This window comes from Nerophis lumbriciformis, linkage group LG13 (genome assembly GCF_033978685.3).
Source record: "Nerophis lumbriciformis linkage group LG13, RoL_Nlum_v2.1, whole genome shotgun sequence".
NCBI lineage: Eukaryota > Metazoa > Chordata > Actinopteri > Syngnathiformes > Syngnathidae > Nerophis > Nerophis lumbriciformis.
Genome location: NC_084560.2, coordinates 38,885,560 through 38,910,191, shown reverse-complemented (window position 1 = coordinate 38,910,191; position 24,632 = coordinate 38,885,560). Strand labels below are relative to the sequence as shown.

The following is a 24,632-nucleotide window of genomic DNA, read 5'->3' as shown; positions in this document are numbered from 1 at the left end:
ACAGTCAGGACCCGTCCCCCCACCCGAAGGCGGAGGGAAGCTACCCTCTCGTCCACCGGGTTGAACTCCAACATGCAGGCTCTGAGCCGGGGGGCAACAAGAATTGCCACCCCAGCCCGTCGCCTCTCACTGCTGGCAACGCCAGAGTGGAAGAGAGTCCAGCCCCTCTCGAGAGAACTGGTTCCAGAGCCCTTGCTGTGCGTCGAGGTGAGTCCGACTATATCCAACCGGAACTTCTCTACCTCGCGCACTAGCTCAGGCTCCTTCCCCCCCAGCGAGGTGACGTTCCACGTCCCAAGAGAATAGAACAAGGATGGACAATTCAACCCTTAACTCAACAATGAGTAGAGGAGTGTTATGTGTGTGTATATGTGTAAATAAATGAACACTGAAATTCAAGTATTTATTTTATTTATGTATATATATATATATATATATATATATATATATATATATATATATAATAAAATATATATGTATATATATATAGCTAGAATTCACTGAAAGTCAAGTATTTCTTATATATATATATATATATATCTTAACCACGCCCCCAACCACGGCCCCCGCCCCCCACCCCCCACCTCCCGAAATCGGAGGTCTCAAGGTTGGCAAGTAGGCTACTTCCTGGTTCATGGAAGATGATTCCCAGATGGCTGGTGCCATCAAACTAACTTTTGCATCTGCGCCTTTGTCCATGGCTTCTTTCTCCGCCCATGCGCTACCTCTCCGCTTTTTGCGTAATCCTGCCAGCTAAGCGTAGCGTTTTGCTGTAAGCCAGTTGTAAACATTAAAGCTAGTGGTGGCCCGAAGACGTTTGCACAGTACCGTAAACGTGCCTTCACCTCCTGCGTTCACACGCCACAGCCTCGCTTACTTGCTGCCATTTGCCCTTTTGCGGCGAGCACCTCTGGTTTTCATTCAGCGCCAAACGGCCCCTCATCCCTAAATCTCCCGATTCAAGTCATTATTCGCTCAATTGGCGGGCTTCAACCCCCTCCTCCTCCTGCCCGTGCCGCAGGTCCTGTCGAGGCTGGTAGTCATTAGCAGACACACGCAGTGGATAAGTGGGTGCAGAGCAGCGGGGTGTCGCAGCAGTTAAACACATATCAGCCTCCCAGTGTTGAACAGCAGGTCTGTCAGATGTTGGATGGGAGTGGGCTCGTCTCACAGATAAGACATACAGCATTGTCACGCCGCAAGACCACCCGGAGGTCTCTTGTGGTCTTGTGTGCGGAGCATCTGCCTCACTGAAGGCTTCTGGGAAGTCTGAATTTGACCCCACGTTTGAGAAGCAGGCCTTTGAGAAGGGTGGCAAATTAAAGATTAAAGACTCGAGTGAGTTTCCTGGTTGCTACAGAGGTCACAAACAAAAGCAATGATAAAAGGAAGTAGGAAAATCTACCAAAATAAAAGTTTGACAACCGACTGTTAAAGTTAAAGTACCAATGATTGTCACGCACACACTAGGTGTGGCGAAAATAATTTCGCCACACCTAGTGTGTGTTTGACAATTATTGGTTGGGCATACTTGCCAACCTTGAGGCCTCCGAATTCGGGAGATGGGGGCGGGGGTGGGGGCTTTTCTGGATGAAACTAAATTATTTTTTCCAATCATTTTGGAACTTGCAAGCGTATTTCTTCTTCTTACTCGTCGTCGCCATGTCTCTTCTTCGTTCTTCTGCTTCGTCTCCTTCTTGTTGTGTGTGCAGCTGTGCACTGGGCTCCAAAAGCCGTAGATGTTATTGTAGCGTCCCGGAAGAGTTAGTGCTGCAAGGGATTCTGGGTATTTGTTCTGTTGTGTTCATGTTGTGTTACGGTGCGGATGTTCTCCTGAAATGTGTTTGTCATTCTTGTTTGGTGTGGGTTCACAGTGTGGCGCATATTTGTAACAGTGTTAAAGTTGTTTATACGGCCACCCTCAGTGTGACCTGTATGGCTGTTGACCAAGTATGCCTTGCGTTATCATTAAACCTGTTAAAACATCATACAACGTGTCAGCATTTCTTGACATCTTCGAGTAAAGACTATTGTTAAACCCGTACAACGTTACATTATTATGTGGAGGAAATGTGGACGCCTGGACAGCATGCGGCTGTTAAGGGGTGAAGGTTTCAGGTGAGAGAGGACGTTAAAGGCAGTGTCTTTAAGGCACGCCCCCAATATTGTTGTCCAGGTGGAAATCGGGGGAAATTCGGGAGAATGGTTGCCCCGGGAGATATTCGGGAGGGGCACTGAAATTCGGGAGTCTCCCGGGAAAATCGGGAGGGTTGGCAAGTATGTGGTTGGGGTGTTCTGTCAAAATTAGATATCCGTCAAAAGTTAAAAACCCGTGGAAATTAAAGCGTTGAGTCACTGGCACTAGAAGTATGGTTGTCCCGTACCAATATTTTGGTAGCGGTACCAAAATGTATTTTGATGCTTTTCAAAATAAAGGGGACCACAAAAAAATTTCATTATTGGCTTTAACATAAATACATGATATATTAAACATCCAATTCTTATTGGAATCAAAAAACAATTTTGGCATTAAATAAAATAGTGAACATACTAGATAACTTCTCTTTTCGGAGTAAGTAAGCAAACGGGTTTAAAGGACTCCTAATTTGGCTGCTGCCGTATGCAGTAACATATTGTGTCATTTCCCAGTGTATTAATTTTGTCAAAATTATGAGGGACAAACTGTAGAATATGGATTGCTAATCCATTTTTTCATTTACTGTTAATATCTGCTTATTTTCTGTTTTAACATGTTCTATCTACACTTCTGTTAAAATGTAATAATCACCTATTCTTCTGTTGTTTGGATACTTTACATTAGTTTTGGATAGAGATGTCCGATAATGGCTTTTTTGCCGATATCCGATATTCCGATACTGTCCAACTTTTAATCACCGATACTGATATCAACCGATACCGATATTCACAGTTGTGGAATTAACACATTATTTATTATGCCTAATTTTGTTGTGATGCCCCGCTGGATGCATTAAACAATGTAACAAGGTTTTCCAAAATAAGAGAACAACTTCAACTTAAGTTATGGAAAAAAGTGCCAACATGGCACTGCTATATTTATTATTGAAGTCACAAAGTGCAATATTTTTTTTAACATGCCTCAAAACAGCAGCTTGGAATTTGGGACATGCTCTCCCTGAGAGAGCATGAGGAGGTTGAGGTGGGCGGGGTTGGGGAGGAGCAGGGTTGAGGTGCGGGTGGTGTATATTGTAGAGTCCTGGAAGAGTTAGTGCTGCAAGGGGTTCTGGGTATTTGTTCTGTTGTGTTTATGTTGTGTTACGGTGCGGATGTTCTCCCGAAATGTGTTTGTCATTCTTGTTTGGTGTGGGTTCACAGTATGGCGCATATTTGTAACAGTGTTAAACTTGTTTATACGGCCACCCTCAGTGTGACCTGTATGGCTGTTGATCAAGTATGCCTTGCATTCGATTGTGAGTGTGTGAAAGGCCGTAGATATTATGTGACTGGGCCGACACGCAAAGGCACATTGGCGCTCTGTACTTCTCCCTACGTCCGTGTACACAGCGGCGTTTTAAAAAGTCATACATTTTACTTTTTGAAACCGATACCGATCATTTCCAATATTAAACAAGAACAACAAAAAGCAGAGCAAGAATAGGAGCAAGAAGAAAAAGAAGAAGATCAAGAGGAAAAGAAGAACGACACTAAGAAGAAGAATAGCAAGAAGAAGAAGAAGAATAACAATAAGGAGGAAGGAGAAGTAATAAAACAAGAAAAAGAAGAAGATTAGGGTTGTCAAGTGTACAACACAGATATTGAAAGTTGTGCGATTTTGTGTGTGTCCTCATGTTGTTTGTGTAGGAGATTGACAGGTGCGCATAAACCCAAGGGCTCGTCAAGCAGCTGTGAGGGCACCACTGTGGACTATTAGGCCTGAAAGAGGGATGATTAGAGAACATTAGGGGTGAATAGCGGGGGCACATCTGCCGTTGCTATTATTATTACCCACAATGCAGCAGGCTCGCTATGGAGGATGCTCCCACACCTGTGGCCTCCTGCTGCTGGGATGTAAATGTAACCTGACTTTGGTGGATGGACGTTGCTTCAGTCCACAACCAGATCTACTGCCATAAAACACGATGGAAAAACTATTACCGTATTTTTCGGAGTATAAGTCGCTCCGGAGTATAAGTCGCACCGGGCGAAAATGCATAATAAAGAAGGAAAAAAACATATACAGTATAAGTCGCATTTTTGGGGGAAATGTATTTGATAAAAGCCAACACCAAGAATAGACATTTGAAAGGCAATTTAAAATAAATAAAGAATAGTGAACAACAGGATGAATAAGTGTACGTTATATGAGTCATAAATAACCAACTGGTATGTTAACGTAACATATTATGGTAAGAGTCATTCAAATAACTATAACATATAGAACATGCTATACGTTTACCAAACAATCTGTCACTCCTAATCGCTAAATCCCATGAAATCTTATACGTCTAGTCCAGGGGTCTGCAACCCGTGGCTCTTTCATGCCTCCCCCGTGGCTCCCTTTGGCTTTGAAACCGAATATCAACAAATAATGGTTACTTAAATTATTATATTTCATTTTATTTAGTTTATTTTAATTTAACGGTTGTTATTTTGGAGAGTTCTGGGATCTTGTCATATGAAAATAAAACACATTTGAATATATTGTCGATGGAAATGTATGTCACAGCCCTTATGCGACATCTCTTGCTGCCATGCAATTGTATTGTTTTTAGCGGTCAACCCCTAACAATGGACGGATCAAAAAAGAGAAACATTTGATTTATTTACATTTTTATTAATTTGCTGTTTTTATTGATGAGTAGGTGTTTTAAATTTTTCGCAGTCGTATGCCTTCGGAACATTGGAATGAGTTGATTTTTTATTTTTTTATTCATTAATAAAGGAAGGAACAGTGTATTTTTTTCAAATGTTCAATATAATTTGATGATTTGCTTCGTTATACCCAAAACATGCACCTGGGGATAAGTTGATTGGCAACACTAATTTGGCCGTAGTGTGTGAATGTGAGTGTGAATGTTGTCTGTCTATCTGTGTTGGCCCTGCGATGAGGTGGCGACTTGTCCAGGGTGTACCCCGCCTTCCGCCCGATTGTAGCTGAGATAGGCTCCAGCGCCCCCCGCGACCCCAAAAGGGAATAAGCGGTAGAAAATGGATGGATGGATGAATACCCAGAAATACATCAAATAAGTGTTTGATGTCATAAGTCCTATAGCACAAGTGTAAGGAAACTATAAGTGGTGTTATCGTCATTTTAGGAATCTAAGTTCACGGCTCTAGGTGGGTTTTATTTGGGGGGAAATGGGCTCCATTGGCTCTTTGTATGCTGAAGGTTGCCGACCCCTGGTTTAGTCTCTTACGTGAATGAGCTAAATAATATTATTTGATATTTTACGGTAATGTGTTCATAATTTCACACATAAGTCGCTCCTGAGTATAAGTCGCACCCCCGGCCAAACTATGAAAAAAACTGCGACTTATAGTCCGAAAAATACGGTACATTTTGGAACCATTTTGATTGTGGTCTATTTCTTTTCTCAGCGTAACCCACTAACAACTAAAAACAAAAGTTAAACGCAACGTGAATTAACGTCCCGTGTTGCAGAGGGTCACATGCGTCTCCTCCGATCTGGGTCTTTGTCAGGCGAGATCTTCAATACGAGAAGGCAAACAGCTGCTGTGATTAAAAATAAATCACACTCAGCAATTCTCTAAACCCTGGAATAACTAATCTGGACTGGGACATGAAAGATGCATGAGGGAAAATGTAATGATTGCGTCTATCATCGGAAGATTAAAATGCGAAAAGGCGGGCGCGACAAACAATGAGATGGAGAAAAGTTCCACAACAATGGAGATAAAATGAGTTTCCAGATTCACCTGGGTCATAACCAGCATAAATGCGATGGCTAAACTATCGCAGCAGAATACATTTGAGTGAAAACTTCCCTTGTGTTTACCACTGAAAGATGAATGATGCTTACTGGTCATTAACAAGAATTCCTCTAGTACAGGGGTCGGCAACCTTTACCAGTCAAAGAGCCATTTTGACCAGTTTCACAAATTATAGAAAACAATGGGAGCCGAAATTTTTTTTTGAGATTTTAAATTAAATAACACTGCATACAATGTTTTTTATTTTTATTTGTGCTATGTATAACCAGGGTTCTCAGACCCGCTGCCCACACCTTTATGTGGAATTTGAAAGCTGGTGCGGCACGCGGGTTTGAAATGAATGGCGCTTGTCAGCGTCATGCGTGCCGTGATGGCACCGCGTATGGCACTCACTACAGACAGCGTGCCTGATCAGCCACACGTTGTATGGGTCTTCCGCTTGCTCACGTGAGTAACAGCAAGGCATACTTGTTCAACAACCACACACGTCACACTGACGGTGGCGGTATAAAAAAAACTAAACTTTAACACTCTTACTAATAATGCGCCACACTGTGAACCCACACCAAACAAGAATGACAAACGAATTTCGGGAGAACATCTGCACCGTAACACAACATAAACACAACAGGACAAATACCCAGAATCCCATGCAGCCCTAACTCTTCCGGGATACATTATACACCCCCGCTACCAAACCCCGCCCACCTCAACCGACGCACAGAGAGAGGGGGGGGGGGGGGGGGGTTGATGTGTGAGGGAGCAGGCTTGGGATGGGGGCGGGGTTTGGTGGTAGCAGGGGTGTATAATGTAGCCCGGAAGAGTCAGGGCTGCATGGGATTCTGGGTGTTTGTTCTGTTGTGTTTATGTTGTGTTAAGGTGCAGATGTTCTCCCGAAATGTATTTGTCATTCTTGTTTGGTTTTGGTTCAAAGTGTGGCGCATTATTAGTAAGAGTGTTAAAGTTGTTTTATATGACCACCGTCAGTGTAACCTGTGTGGCTGTTGACCAAGTATGCCTTGCTGTCACGTACGTGGGCAAGCAGAAAATGTATATTGTTTAACAAGTGTTGGGCTGACACGCTGTTAATACAGATTGTAGGGGGCGCCAAATGTTGTACCATCATGGCACGCCCTTATTATATCCGTAAGGGTGTGAATCGGTGAATATTAATCCCGGGAGTTTTCTGCGAGAGGCACTAAAATCCGGAAGTCTCACGGGAAAATTGGGGGGTTCAGCAAGTAAGCTGCTGAGCCGCATCAGAGTGATCAAAGAGCCGCATGCGGCTCCGGAGCCGCGGGTTGCCGACCCCTGCTCTAGTAGAAGTGGGAAAAGAAGGGTTTAATAGACTGGGGGTGCCGTAGGCTCTGTCCAGATTCCCTCGGGCTGCTACGGCAAGCAAGGAGGTGGCAGGTGTGTGCAGGCCGCCGCTGCCTTGGGCCGTCCCTCGGTGCGGACCTCCACCGAGCACAACACTGATACGCACTGACAGAGGGGCGTCCTCCCAGAATGTACGGCACACAGGGATCTCGCAGTATTTCTTAGCGTTTGAATACATTTCTGTTGAAAAAAATATGCTACTAAAGTAAGATTATAAAACGTGAACTTGAGGAATCTCAATTGATGAACACCTCGATTGGCGACCTTTTCGGTTTACGAACCTTTATACCGCCCCAAACATGCCTCTCTGTGCAGACGCTTCATTCATTTTGCATGCTGCTGAAAGCAATAGGGCGTGGCCATTTTGGTGACATCACTATCAGTCACACATATACGTCACATCCTGTTTACACAATCACTACTCGGCCGTCACTTCTCAAGTGCTTCAGCGTGTTTCTTTTCACACCATTCACCAAGATGTGTCTATTTTGTTAAGCAGAACACGCCATTTTCCACCAGAAGTTCAGGAACTTTAGGTTCCTGTAGAAGTGTGTGGTTTGCTTTTCCACCGCATTTCACAGTTCAGGTAGTTTATACAAACCAGTCTGATGACATATGGAGTAGAGATGTCCGATAATGGCTTTTTTGCCGATATCCGATATTCTCCAACTCTTAATTACCGATTCCGATATCAACCGATACCGATATATACAGTCGTGGAATTAACACATTATTATGCCTAATTTTGTTGTGATGCCCCGCTGGATGCATTAAACAATGTAACAAGGTTTTCCAAAATAAATCAACTCAAGTTATGGAACCAACATGGCACTGCCATATTTATTATTGAAGTCACGAAGTGCTTTTTTTTTTTTTTAACATGCCTCAAAACAGCAGCTTGTAATTTGGGACATGCTCTCCCTGAGAGAGCATGAGGACGTAGAGGTGGGCGGGGTTAAGGGGGTAGCGGGGGGTCTATATTGTAGCGTCGAGGAAGAGTTAGTACTGCAAGGGGTTCTGGGTTTTTGTTCTGTTGTGTTACGGCGCGGATGTTCTCCCGAAATGTGTTTGTCATTCTTGTTTGGTGTGGGTTCACAGTGTGGCGCATATTTGTAGCAGTGTTAAAGTTGTTTATACGGCCACCCTCAGTGTGACCTGTATGGCTGTTGACAAAGTATGCTTGCATTCACTTGTGTGTGTGAAAAGCCGTAGATATAATGTGACTAGGTCGGCACGCAAAGGCAGTGCCTTTAAGGTTTATTGGCGCTCTGTACTTCTCCCTACGTCCGTGTACACAGCGGCGTTTTAAAAAGTCATACATTTTACTTTTTGAAACTGATACCGATAATTTTGAAACCGATACAGATCATTTCCGTTATTACATTTTAAAGCATTTATCGGCCGATAATATCAGCAGTCCAATATTATCGGACTTTTCTAATATGGACTAGTTTAGTATATTTCTACACCGATACCAAGTAAATAGACAATATTAGGTCATATCATATCAATAACATACACAATATCATTTAAAACAAAGGGTACCAAATTATTCATAAAAGTCAGGCTTTTGTCCGTAATGTCCAACAGTCAGAAAGTGGTCCTACAGTAAATTATGAATTCATGGGTGTCGCGTGATTCTATTTGGTCCATTTCAGCTCTAAATAACGATATATGAAGAATAAATAGGCCTTTTTTCCGCCAAAAATTGGTTCCTGGAACTATTGGTTCCTGTACATGTGTGTGATTTGTGTTTCCACCGCATTTCACAGTGTGGTAGTTCATACAAATTAGGCTGGTGACGTTTGGAGCAGCGGTTTAGTATATGTCTACATATCATGTATATAAACAGACAATTTTAAGTCACAGTTATTTTACTAAAGTTTAAGTAAATGAAATACAAAGCAATAAATGTACAAAACAATATGATTTAGTACCAAATTGTTCATAAAGTCAGGCTTTGGTCCTTTTATTTAATAACAAATTACACAATGTAGCATAAAGACAATAATCTCACTGAGAGGAGATCTTCATAAATAAGCACAATTTTCATTCATATTAATATATAACAAAAATCTCACCTCCCTTTTTGTCACAGTAGTTTTCATAGTGATGAAAGTTGGAGACCTCCTCTGTCATTGAGCTGCACAATGAATTTGTTCTGTTTTAAGTTAAGCAGGACAGACTCCTGTTAAATAAATATGTTTATTTTTATCCTGCTAAGTTAAGCAGAAAATAATTCTATTTATTACAAGAAAAACAAAAATGTGCACTTAATTCTTACTCTACTTACTGTCACCAAGTTTTGAGCCAATCAGTGACTTGCAGTTCAGACATGTGTTCCTGTATGATATTCTGACTACAAACTTGCATTTGTATCCAAATATTGGGGTATTTTTTAACCAAATGCTATTTATGTAAGGAAATAACCTGGGACTTATCATGATTAATCACAGGTTCAGGATGTGATTAATCTGATTAAAAATAATCTCTTGACAGCCCTAATATTTACAGTATAGATAATAAAGTGTGAAGTTCTTTCCTAACATAGTGAGGGTTGGACTCCGCCAAGGATTTTTTTTATTAGTCACCGATTCTGTTCAGAATTTTTATGGACAGAATTTCTAGGCGCAGTCAAGGCGTTGAGGGGATCTGGTTTGGTGGCTGCAGGATTAGGTCTCTGCTTTTTGCAGATGATGTGGTCCTGATGGCTTCATCTGGCCAGGATCTTCAGCTCTCACTGGATCGGTTCGCAGCTGAGTGTGAAGCGACTGGGATGAGAATCAGCACCTCCAAGTCCGAGTCCATAGTTCTCGCCCGGAAAAGGGTGGAGTGCCATCTCCGGGTTGGGGAGGAGATCTTGCCCCAAGTGGAGGAGTTCAAGTACTTCGGAGTCTTGTTCACGAGTGAGGGAAGAGTGGATCGTGAGATCGACAGGCGGATCGGTGCGGCGTCTTCAGTAATGCGGACGCTGTATCGATCCGTTGTGGTGAAGAAGGAGCTGAGCCGGAAGGCAAAGCTCTCAATTTACCGGTGGATCTACGTTCCCATCCTCACCCATGGTCATGAGCTTTGGGTTATGACCGAAAAGACAAGATCACGGGTATAAGCGGCTGAAATGAGTTTCCTCCGCTGGGTGGCGGGGCTCTCCCTTAGAGATAGGGTGAGAAGCTCTGTCATCCGGGGGGAGCTCAAGCTAAAGCCGCTGCTCCTCCACATCGAGAGGAACCAGATGAGGTGGTTCGGGCATCTGGTCAGGATGCCACCCGAACGCCTCCCTTGGGAGGTGTTTCTGGCACGTCTGACCGGTAGGAGGCCACGGGGAAGACCCAGGACACGTTAGGAAGACTGGGAACGCCTCGGGATCCCCCGGGAGGAGCTGGACGAAATGGCTGGGGAGAGGGAAGTCTGGACTACCCTGCTTAGGCTGCTGCCCCCGCGACCTGACCTCGGATAAGCGGAAGAAGATGGATGGATGGATGGATGGATGGATATTGGGCGGTATAGCTCGGTTGGTAGAGATGGATGCAAATAAAACCTCTGTCTTGTTTTTAATGAATATAATAGAATAGAAAGTACATAATTGATCCCTGGGGGAAATTCAGAATACTTAGGCCTACTACACTACTGTATTATAATGATAGTCATTATGGTGGTACTTGTAGAGCAAAGTTTTTTCTGAGGTGACAAAAAAGTCCCCATTATATTACCATTATAAAATGTACAACTGTACAATCATTACACAAGATAATCATGCAGTTTCTAATTTCAAGGGTTTCATCTTGGATAAAAAGAGTAAACTTTGTCATCTTTACCGTTTGGAATTAGATGGGACAATTTTGGTCTAGTGTTTCTCACTTGGGACGTCAATAATTATGTAACAGTCAATGGGCGGCATGGCTCCGTGGGTAGAGTGGCCGTCTTGTGACAGCAGGGGCTACCGGTTCAATTCCGGTCTAGCGAGCTCATGGGGCCCTAACTGCTCCTGATGAGTCGTGGTTCGCGCCTTGCATGGCAGCTTCCGCCCTCAGTATGCCACAATTTTGTTGTTTTTGATGTGCAATGATAATAAAAGCCTGTTCTATTCTATTGCAGCCATAAGAATAAAGAAATTATTAAAACCGTGAACAAAGTTTTTGCTGTCGTCTTTTTTTATTCAACAGATGGCACCATTATGAACCATCAGCACAGTGTCATTGCAGTGTCAATACAGCTAGTGAGTGTGCAACACACTCAGTGAGGTGTCATTTACCCATTACTACTAGATAACAATGGTGCGCACAGTAAATATTCACACACAATAATGTCTGTGTGTTGATAGTAAATCTAAACAGCTGTACACTGACTACTAAGACGGGTATCTTTTACATCAAAGGTGTCAAACTCAAGGCCAGAGGCCCAGATGTGGCCCGCCATAACAGTTTACAGTATATGGCCCACAAAAGCCTGGAAATATTAGTTTCAAAGTACGAAATGTATTTATTAATTCCATTTTGAGAGAAAAATAATGCATGTAATGCATGCAATTGCATATCTTTTTAACTTTAATATTAAGAAGACTATTCCAGATTTTAGGAGCATAAAACTGAAATGCAGTTTCAACATGTTTGATCCTGACTGTTTGGTCCCACTATCTAATAATGCAACAAATATTATATTATCCTATATTCCAAACATGTTTCAATTTAAATGATAATAAATGCTTCAATGTCTACTTCACTTATTATGACTTAAAAGAAAGTTACCTATCAAATTGGACACAAAAAAGGCAATTGTGTAATATTATCATAAATTTACTGTTACAAGTGACCCTTTAAGGGCAGTCATAGAGTGCCCCCGGACTTTTTCCACATTTTGTTATGTTACAGTCTTATTCCAAAATAGAATACATACATTTTTGTCCTCAAAATTCTACACACAACACCCTATAATAACTATGTAAAAAGTTTTTTTGTTGTTGCAAATTTACATTTATTAAAAGTTTAAAAAAAACACATTTACATAGGTATCATGATCCTTCACGACTATTTTGGTTTTGCTATCACTTATCACAATCCTTGAGAGTTTGCACTGGCTCCCTGTTCATTTTAGAATTGATTTTAAAACCTTGCTGTTTGTTTTTAAAGCTTTACATGGACTGGCACCTCAGTATATCTCGGACCTCATCCAAACTTACAATCCTGCGCGCGCTCTGAGGTCCGAGAGCCAGCTCCAGCTCGTGGTGTCCAAGACGAGACTTAAAACCAGGGGAGACAGGGCCTTCTCTGTGGTCGGCCCTAAGCTCTGGAACACTCTGCCCCTCCATATTCGAACTGCTCCCACAGTGGAGTGTTTTAAGTCTCGTCTTAAGACCCACTTTTATTCTCTGGCTTTTAACACTACGTGAGTTGTGTGGTCCTCTGTTGTCCTCTGTGTTTTTAAAATTTTGCTTTCTATTTACTGTTTTAATTGGTTTTACCCTTTGAAATAGTTTTTAATCATATTTATTTTTTATTGTTTTTAATTGTGTTTAATATTGTTGTGCAGCACTTTGAAAACATTTTGTTGTTTAAATGTGCTATATAAATAAAGTGGATTGGATTGGATTGGATTACTGTGTTCTGTAACTTTTCCAGTCCATCACTCTTTTTTTGGTTTCTATTTCATGTCATTGCACCTCTTGTCTCTGATTGGCACTGTAGACACACCTGTTACTTGTTGCCAATTAGGCTTCTTTGTAGGACAGCCTGCCCTGCACACGGGGCTGAATCATTGTGTGAATGCCAAAACATATGTGGGACATAATATGCTACAGTATTCCTCTGTGGAGATAGGAGAACCTTCTAGAAGGACAACCATCTCTGCAGCAATCAACCAATCAGGCCTGTACGATAGAGTGACCAGACGGAAGCCATTTCTTGGTAAAAAGTTTGCCAAAATGCGCCTGAAAAACTCTCAGACCATGAAAAACAAAATGTTCTGGTCTAATGAGACAAAAGATGGAACTCTTTGGTGTAAATGCCAGGCATCATGTTTGATACAATCCCATCCCTACAGTGAAGCATGGTGGTGGCAGCATCATGCTGCAGGGATGGTTTTCAGCAGCAGTAACTGGGAGACGAGTCAGGATAGAGGGAAATGTGAATGCAGCAGTAAACAGAGACATCCTGGATGAAAACGACAGCTTCCCATCCGACCTGATGGAGCTTGAGAGGTGCCGTAAAGATGAATGGGCAAAAGTGCCCAAAGATAGGCGTGCCGAACTTGTGGCAAAAACACTTTGTATTGTATTGTAATTGCTCCAATATGTACTGTCCCTGTTTTAAAAATAAAGTCAAAGTCAATAAAGAGCATTATTGTGCCTCGGTCAGGACGTTACATTTCTTACATTATTCAGGAATGTAAGAACCCTTTGAGAAAAAAACAGGAATGTTTTGATCAACAAAGTGTTGCCCTGCAAATCCCGAATTTTTGGGGGGAAAATCAAGACTACATTTTCTGCAATTGGGTGCATTTCTACACTATATTTTACCTTCAGATGTATTCTCATCTACCAACCTCTTTTGGCTGCCTTTTTTACACTTGCATGTCCCATGTAATGTACCACAGATTTTTTTAGTAGATCATTTACTAACATTATTATCATTGAAAATGTAGCGTAAAATTCTCTAACATGCATGCAAGGAACGTTTCCCATTTGGCAACTCTATCCTGTAGCCACGCCTCCTCAGGTAATATGCTTCCGATGTTGTGACCCCGGTTTACAGGGGTCATGTCAAAAATACACCTTCTTGCTGGCCACTAATAAATACTCTAGAACAGTGGTTCTTAACCTTGTTGGAGGTACCGAACCCCAGCAGTTTCAAATGTGCATTCCCCGAACCCTTCTTTAGTGAAAAATAAAATGTTTTTTTTTTTCAAATTCAAGACAAAGTTATATGTTTTTGGTAACACTTTAGTATGGGGAACATATTATAAGTAACAAAGACTTAATTTAGAGTTTTTTTTGACACTAGGGGAACATATTCTAAGTAACAAAGACTTAATTTAGAGTTATTTGGGTAGGGTTAGGGTTATAATAAGGCCATGCCGAATAAGGCATTAATAAGTACTTAATAATGACTAGTTAAGAGCCAATATGTTACTAATTTGCATGTTAATAAGCAACTAATTAATGGTGAATATGTTCCCCATACTAAAGTGTTACCATATTCTTTTACTGGTGCACAAAATGAAGCGTGCATGAACATCACCTTGTTCAAACAACAAAACCAACACAGTACATAAACTCACAACAAATTACACACCTGCAAATCAGTCTGACTTCTGCTGTTGCCGTATCCGTAATACGCAGATAAGGAGAAGTTTTTATTTACACGATGAGTCGGGTGTGTCTTGACCTCCGCCGAACTCCTGAGCCCGACTCACCGAACCCCTAGGGTTCCATCGAACCCAGATTAAGAACCACTGCTCTAGAACTACAACTGGTTTGGAACTATTCGTCTCCCTGTCCTGCAACTCAGTGTAGCGTTTCGGCAAGACGAAGAGCAAGACCTGCAGCAGACTTTGCCATCTGGGAAACCTCACCTTACACATTAAAAGCCCCCAAAACAAGACAGGCAGCAGGCTGTGGATGAGTAACCAGCATTTACCAATGTTGTGATGAACTCTCATCAGGCATTAACCGCATCAGTAGCCTATTGAGGCACGCGTCCCGCTTCAACAGTCGCCAGTCACTTATTGTCCCGCGCGTGTTTATCTTAATACCTCCAAACGACCATTTTCTGGCAGATTGGCAGGACACGAGCGCCGTGCTGCCTCAACCAACCGAGCTATTCATTCTGAATAAAGACAAACAAGACAAATTCAAATATTTACTACGATGAAAATAAGTAATGAGCGCGAGCAGGGAACAAAGTTTTATTGCCAGCATGTGACTCCCTGACAATCACCAAGATGCGGCCTCTTTACTGTACTGCTCGTATTTCTCTCAATTGTCATTACTCAGATGTTATCGCATGTTGTACACACGCGCACGCACATTTTGAGACATTAACATGGGCGCACGGTGTATTCAATATTCATCACCACAAGCTGTCCCATAATGGGCTCCCTCTGTTGAAATGTTCAACAGCTGACAGAGCACGAGTGACACGCACACACACTGGTTCAAAGAAAATAAATGAAAACACACAACTGAGTTCGAAGAAAAGCTGAGACAAGAGTCATTAAGAACTATGCAATGTATCCCTTGGGGCATCCTCCAATTGTTCACCATAGACTTTATATGTGGAATAAAATACTGATATCAAACGGTGAATCCATTAGTAAATATTAGTATTGTTGTTGAACCATTTGCAGTTGCCAGTAAACCTCGGTTTTCTCGACATTGCTTAACTTATTTTTTTAAACATTTGTTTGCTATGCTTAGCTCTTTATCTAAGAAGATGCAACATTTCAAGAATGGAGCAGGTTGTTGTTACTTTGTTTTAATATGCATACATAGAATACATCAATGGCAGAGACTGAAACAACAGAAGAAATGACCAACGCAGTAAATCAGGGGTGTCCAAACTACATCACCCCGACATCTGCAATTTGGCCAACAAGAGTTTTACCCACCGGGAGATTGCATTCATTGTAATGGTCAGACGGTATTGATGATGCCATTATGTCGCCAACCAGTGGACAACATGAGTAATTCAGGTCAATGGCCTTTAATTATGGTCTGAAAGAAATTCACTTATTTTAACCCAATGCAAACAACCTTCCCAAGTCATGGTGCAAAACAAAATAATCAAATCCAACCAACACAAAATGTCAACAGACATGGTCACAACACAACCTGCTCACTGAACTTTGTGCATATTATACAAAACATCCATGCACCCTAGAAAATTCAAATTTACACCCATTTAAATCCATTACAAAGCCAGGTGGGAAAATTGCAAAACACTCCACACTTATCCATGTTGGGGGCATTTTAGTTCCTTGATATTTCTGACTGATTACAAAACTTTAAGGGAGGTTGTCACGAAAGTAAACAAGGTAGAAGTCAAACTTTCACATAGTCTTAATATCTAATTATATTGAATATTAATTATGTATCAATTATATTAATATAATATGTACACATATAAATCTATAGGCTATATATATATATTCCGCTTTCGGCCCTTGACCAAATTTTTTAGCCCAATGTGGCCCCTACGTCAAAAAGTTTGGACATTCCTGCAGTAGATTGTAGATTCATTCTCAAAACATTTGGCCAAGACTGCCGATTTCTGACATTTTTTAAGGGTTTTATGACATTTTTTATATTTTTTAGCCAGCACAAACAACAGTGAGTGTTTAGTTAGAATGTGGACATTATGAGGTGTAGTTTAAATTCAGTTCTGTGATGTTGTCCTTAAATTTCCCCCACAAGGACAAATATGTTCGAAAGTTTATTGGGGAACTGCAATTGTTTTAATGTTGCCTTTCATTTACAATCCCTATGAACGACAAGAACACAGATGTCTTCCTTTTTTATGCATTCTAATTTGTAAAATACGGCAAGTACGAGGTGGCTCAAAGGCCACTAAAAATATGCAAAAAGCGCCAACAATACCTCATTTACATATCGTAACATGAATATTAACCAAGTATTAGCGATATTGTTATTATAAGTGGTGCTGTGATCAGAGAGAGGTAACACGCTTAATCTGCTATTGACAGACAGACGGTGAGCTGCTGTATCGCCTCTGAGCTGATAAAGTTAATTATAGATAGTAAATTATGCCTCTCACTTGTATAGTAGAAAGTTGTTGCCATAAACCGAGTGACATTCAACTTATACTCGAAGATGGTATAAGAGAAAGACACAAAAAGAGTTTACGCCCACTATTTTTTTTATATCTGCGTAAGGATTACAATTATTCTTTATCTAAACGGGAAGATAAGAACATCACATCAGTCGGCATCCCAGTGAGAGCAGTAATTGTACAATAAGTGATTGTTTTATTATGTTCATAATTCGTATTTCGTGTTTAGTACTGCTTCTGTGAAATTAGTATCCCGCCCTAGGCTTAAAATAAGCAAATATGTAAATATTACGTTATTATGAACATGCCAGTTACTACATTACATATATATTTACAGCGTGTATATACAACGTTGTTGTTGTTGTTTTTTTAGAGCGCTTTTTGGGCGGAATAGATCGGATTCCATTGTTTTCTGACTTTTGCTAGCGTTTATTTACGAGTTTGAATGCATAAAAAAAAGAAAAGGTGTGTGCTTGTCTCACATAAGAATTATAAATGATAGGCAACATTTTAAAAAAGTGCAGTTCCACTTTAATGTATTCAGTGTTTCCCATAAGTTCATTCCAATAAATGTGGACTGCCACAAATAGATTTGGCCCCACCTGTCTGCACTCATTCATGAAATAATAATAAAACACCTGGTCTACTGTGTAGTAGGAGAAATCTGTGTTGCCAACTTAGCGATTTTGTCTCTATATTTAGCCAGTAATCAGAGCCCTCTAGATCAGTCCTTCTCAAACAGTGGGGCGGGTCCCCCCAGCACAAAATATTTTCTTCTTCCTGGGGGGTCGCGGAGTGATACCAGGGAATCGCCTGTAAACTTATTGGGGGGGGCGGGGCGCAAAATATATTTGTCTACGTGGGAGGGACGTAACAGAAAATAATGGAGAAGCACTGGTCTAGACACCATTTTTCCAGAAAGTGACTATAAAAAACATATCTAGCACATATCGCTCTTCTCAACAAGTAGAGATGTTCTATGAATGCTTTAAAATGTAATATCGGAAATTATCGGCATCGGTTTCAAAAAGTACAATTTATGACTTTTTTTAAACGCCGCTGTACAGAGTGGTACATGGACGTAGGGAGAAGTACAGAGCGCCAATAAATCTTAAAGGCACTGCCTTTGCGTGCCGGCCTAATCACATAATATTTACGGCTTTTCACACACACAAGTGAATGCAAGGCATACTTGGTCAACGGCCATACAGGTCACATTAAGGGTGGCCGTATAAACAACTTTAACACTGTTACAAATATGTGCCACACTGTGAACCCACACCAAACAAGAATGACAAACACATTTTGGAAGAACATCCGCACCGTAACACAACATAAACACAACAGAACAAATACCCAGAACCCCTTGCAGCACTAACTCTTCCGGGACGCGACAACATACACTCCCCACTACTCCCCCCCCCCCCACCTCAACCACCCCCGCCCCCATAACCCCTCACCCCAACCGCACCCACCTCAACCTCCTCATACTCTCTCAGGGAGAGCATGTCCCAAATTCCAAGCTGCTGTTTTGAGGCATGTTAAAAAAAATAATGCACTTTGTGACTTCAATAATAAATATGGCAGTGCCATGTTGGCATTTTTTTCCATAACTTGAGTTGATTTATTTTGGAAAACCTTGTTACATTGTTTAATGCATCCAGCAGGGCATCACAACAAAATTAGGCATAATAATGTGTTAATCCCACGACTGTATCTATCGGTATCAGTTGATATCGGAATCGGTAATTAAGAGTTGGACAATTTTCGGAATATCGGATATCGGCAAAAAAGCCATTATCTGACATCTCTATCAACAAGCACCGGGTGCTAAAACCTGTCTCCGGCCACTCAGTCTTGTGGCATTTTAAAAACCGACAATAAGGAGTAACAGAAGATTGTTTGTTTTGTCTTCTATGTTTTTTTTTTAATCACTTTTGCAAAAGCGTCATGGCCAGTTATGCAAATTCGAAAATCACATCAACGCAACCGACCGCCAGCGCAAATGAATCGCAATCAAGCACGTAGTACTTTTTGTAGCAGACTTTCCCTACAATAGATCGTTATCGGTCTTGATGGCAACATATCACAATATCATACTTTGTGATTACCCCTCCTTTTATAAAAGGTCAAGAGAAAAATAAATGACATAAATGTTTTGATCTGAAGTACTGTTGCAAACACACAAAGGTTCAAAGTGACACAAAAACAATGTGGGATACAGTTAGTGCAAAATCCTGTTGTGTGACGCTTGAGGACGTGTGTGTACGTGTTGCAGCTCAGATCTCCACTGTGCCCGAAGAAAGGTGTATTAGCTCACCTGCTCCCCTACTGTCACGCTAAATTAGCCTTCAATGAGCACGCACACGCACACAAACACACAGAGAGACGATAGCGGCGATCGAGTGATGACAGCAGCGATACGACTGCGCCCGTCTGCTAAAGGACGCCTGTCTGTCGATGCCAGCGTGGATAACATTCACAGCTCAGCTTTCAAAACCTCGCCCAACCCCCGAACACTATAGCATGCAAACAACACACACACAAGCTCCAGTCCAGTGACTTTTATCTTATTTTTTGGTTGGGCAAGATACAGGCCCAGACAAGGCCCTCAGAAAGTCAAAGTGTTTTTAGTTACAGGATCGTCATGTCATTTTTAGGGCTATTTTTACACACTTCCTGCCCTCAAATATGACGCATCAGTTCCGGGGTCAAGCTATTGCCGTCACAACTTCACAGACTGTACCGGCAACATTTGATGCAACGCTCTAAACCAGCAGTGTCCAAACTACAGCCCTGGCCTAATACGGTCAGCCAGCGTCTTCAATTTGGCCCGCGAGACATCATAAATTCAATAAAGCATTTTTACCGCCAAGTACTTTCTATCCATCCGTTTCTACCGGTTGTAGATGACCGGTCTGAATGTTGCAGATTTGCTGACATATGGTGGACAATGTGAGTAAATCAGATCAATGATCCTTGAAAGTAGTTTGCAATAATAGCACAGCATTTACCCTTATGACACAATCGAAACAACCTTCCCTAGTCATGGTGCAAAAAAAAAAAAATTGCAACTAACATAAAGGTCAACAAACATGGTCACAAATACCACAACCTGCTCACTGAACTTTGTAGATAATATGAAAAATATCCAAACACCATAACAAATTTCTAAATTATACCCATTTAAATCCATTGGTCGTGCATGATGGGAAAAATGTTAAACACGCTCTCCACACGTATCCATGTTGGGCGCATTTTAGCTGCTTGATATTTCTGATTGATTATAAAACTTTAAGGAGGTTGTCGCGGAAGTCAACAAGGTAGGAGTCACTTTTACAAACTCTTCATATCCAATTATATTATTTATACATCCATTATGTACATATTATATTAATATAATATGTACATATACATATATACAGTACAGGCCAAAAGTTTGGACCCACCTTCTCATTCAATGCGTTCTCTTTATTTCCATGACTATTTATTTATTTCACTTTTTTTTGTTAAGTACATAACTCCACATGTGTTCATTCATAGTTTTGATGCCTTCAGTGACAATCTACAATGTAAATAGTCATGAAAATAAAGAGAACGCATTGAATGAGAAGGTGTGTCCAAACTTTTGGCCTGTACTGTATATTGTGCATTGTTTGTGGATCCAATTTAATCTGTGGCCTCTTGTCCTTGTGTTGCTGTTTACTTGAGCTTGTGCTTGCCTTTCAGAGCGCTCGTATTGTATATACTGTACATACGTATACATATACATATATACATACGTATACATATACATACATATATATTTATATACATACATATACAGTACATACTAGAGATGCGCGGTTTGCGGGCACAACCGCGGAGTCCGCGGATCGGGCGGATGAAATTTAAAAAAATAAGATTTTATCCGCGTGCGGGTCGGGTCGGGCGGATCAATTAGATTTTTTTTTTTTTTTTTTTTTTTTTTTTTTTGCGGGTGGCAGTTAAACCAATTCGGAAATATATATACATAGTTAAATGTTGTTACCCACATACGAAAAACGAGCAGGCACCTGCTGCATATGCCACAACAGAAGAAAAAGAAAAGAAAAGAGATGGACACTTTTACGGAGCGGAGAAGGGACGCCTCGCCGGGGTCCGGGACCGAGGCCCCTTCCCCCGAGAGGGCCCCACCGGGAGCCGTAGCTGAGGCGATCCGCGAGAAGGGCCCGACGCACGTCCAGGGTCACCACCGCGCCCACCGCACCGACACCCCGCCTCGTCCGCCTTCGCCGCGGCCGGCGTCACGCGCAGCAGGTAAGCAGCTTACCTGCCCGCCACCCCCGTGGCCGGGGGCTCGTAACATGGGTCACTCCGCGCGCTCCGCCCGCGCAGCTTACCTGCCCGCCACCCCTGTTGCCGGGGGCGCGTAACAGGGGTCACTCCGCGCGCAGTGCGCTCACGAAAGGGGTGGGGCTCACCCTGGTTGATATAGACAGCAGCTAGGACGGTGGCCATGGAAGTTGGAACCCGCTAAGGAGTGTGTAACAACCCACCTGCCGAATCAACTAGCCCTAAAAATGGATGGCGCTGGAGCGTCGGGCCCATATACCCGGCCGTCGCCGGCAGCGAGACGCGCTTGGAGGTGCGCTCAGCGCGGCTCCCATATGATTGCGCACTGGTGTGCGTCTGGGTCGTGACAGCGTGGCACGCGAATGTCTGTGCTGCATTGGATCAGTCTCCTTTCTTTAACAGGCAAAAGCTTTATAACCTCACTAATGCCTTGCATCGTCTATATTAGATATACAGGTAAAAGCCAGTAAATTAGAATATTTTGAAAAACTTGATTTATTTCAGTAATTGCATTCAAAAGGTGTAACTTGTACATTATATTTATTCATTGCACACAGACTGATGCATTCAAATGTTTATTTCATTTAATTTTGATGATTTGAAGTAGCAACAAATGAAAATCCAAAATTCCGTGTGTCACAAAATTAGAATATTGTGTAAGGGTTAAATTTTGAAGACACCTGGTGCCACAAACTAATCAGCTGATTAACTCAAAACACCTGCAAAGGGCTTTAAATGGTCTCTCAGTCCAGTTCTGAAGCCTACACAAACATGGGGAAGACTTCAGATTTGACAGCTGTCCAAAAGGCAACCATCGACACATTGCACAAGGAGGGAAAGACACAAAAGGTTATTGCTGAAGAGGCTGGCTGTTCTCAGAGCTCTGTGTCCAAACACATTAATGGAGAGGCAAAGGGAAGGAAAAACTGTGGTCAGAAAAAGTGTACAAGCGATAGGGATCACCGCGCCCTGGTCAAGATTGTGAAAAAAACCCCATTCAAAAATGTGGGGGAGATTCAGAAGGAGTGGACAGCTGCTGGAGTCAGTGCTTCAAGATCCACCACCAAGAGACGCTTGAAAGACATGGGTTTCAACTGCCGCATACCTCGTGTCAAGCCACTGTTGACCAAGAAACAGCGCGCAAAGCGTCTCACCTGGGCTAAGGAAAAAAAGAGCTGGACTGCTGCTGAGTGGTCCAAAGTCATGTTTTCTGACGAAAGCAAATTTTGCATTTCCTTTGGAAATCGAGGTCCCAGAGTCTGGAGGAAGACAGGAGAGGCACAGGATCCACGTTGCCTGAAGTCTAGTGTAAAGTTTCCACCATCAGTGATGGTTTGGGGTGCCATGTCATCTGCTGGTGTCGGTCCACTCTGTTTCCTGAGATCCAGGGTCAACGCAGCCCTCTACCAGCAAGTTTTAGAGCACTTCATGCTTCCTGCTGCTGACCTGCTCTATGGAGATGGAGATTTCAAGTTCCAACAGGACTTGGCGCCTGCACACAGCGCAAAATCTACCCGTGCCTGGTTTACGGACCATGGTATTTCTGTTCTAAATTGGCCCGCCAACTCCCCTGACCTTAGCCCCATAGAAAATCTGTGGGGTATTGTGAAAAGGAAGATGCAGAATGCCAGACGCAAAAACGCAGAAGAGTTGAAGGCCACTATCAGAGCAACCTGGGCTCTCATAACACCTGAGCAGTGCCAGAAACTCATCGACTCCATGCCACGCCGCATTAACGCAGTAATTGAGGCAAAAGGAGCTCCAACCAAGTATTGAGTATTGTACATGCTCATATTTTTCATTTTCATACTTTTCAGTTGGCCAACATTTCTAAAAATCCCTTTTTTGTACTAGCCTTAAGTAATATTCTAATTTTGTGACACACGGAATTTTGGATTTTCATTTGTTGCCACTTCAAATCATCAAAATTAAATGAAATAAACATTTGAATGCATCAGTCTGTGTGCAATGAATAAATATAATGTACAAGTTACACCTTTTGAATGCAATTACTGAAATAAATCAAGTTTTTCAAAATATTCTAATTTACTGGCTTTTACCTGTATAACAACGGGCGGGTGCGGGCGGATGTGGTTCTGATCAAATGTTAGATCGGGTGGATTGCGGATGGTTGACGACTTTCTGATGCGGTTGCGGATGAAATAATTGCCTATCCGCGCATCTCTAATATACATACAGTATATATATATATATACATATATATGTCTTAATAAGGTTATCCAAAAAATAGTGCTCGATACCGTAGTAGAGCGCAATATATGTATGTGTGGGGAAAAAAAATCACAAGACTATTTCATCTCTACAGGCCTGTTTCATGAGGGGGGGTACCCTCAATCGTCAGGAAATCTCCTGACGATTGAGGGTACCCCCCCTCATGAAACAGGCCTGTAGAGATGAAATAGTCTTGTGATTTTTTTTCCCCCACACATACATATATATACATATATATATATATATATATATATATATGTATATATACACATACGTATACATATACATACAGTATATATATATATATACACATATATATATATATATATATATATATATATGTATATATACATACGTATACATATACATACAGTATATATACATACATATAAATATATATGTATGTATGTATACATACGTATACATATATACATACATACGTATACATATATACATACATACGTATACATATATACATACATACGTATACATATATACATACATATACATATACATACATATACATATACATACATACGTATACATATATACATACAGTACATACGTATACATACATACAGTATATACACACATATACATATACATATATTATGGTCAATTATTTTTGCACCGACAGAATCACACCGGTCCTGAAAGAATAAAAAAAACGGTTGCCATATTCCGATACTTGGGTTGCTGGTGACATCATGCCTGGTCGCCGACTTTTAGCCACACTTCGGCACTCGCCGATCACTCCAGCAGCACTGAGAGTGGACTCAGCCAAACTACTTCTAGGTAATGTTGGAATTTTCAACGCCAACAAAGACATTTGCTATTTCAACACCTTCAAATGTGTTAATGAAAACAACAACTAAAATGTACGTTACAACACACACGATTTGATTCGGTTCTTTGGGGTAATGATTCGACTTTAGTAACAGTTCCAGTTCCATGATTAAATGCATTCCTTCA

General features: G+C 41.6%; 1 long non-coding RNA gene across 1 annotated transcript in view; it reads right to left on the bottom strand.

Annotated features, from left to right (window-relative positions):
- Positions 1 to 24,632, bottom strand: part of LOC133613348 (uncharacterized) — a 150,498-nt gene that overhangs the window by 38,559 nt on the left and 87,307 nt on the right. The gene's annotated exons all lie outside the window — the stretch shown is intronic.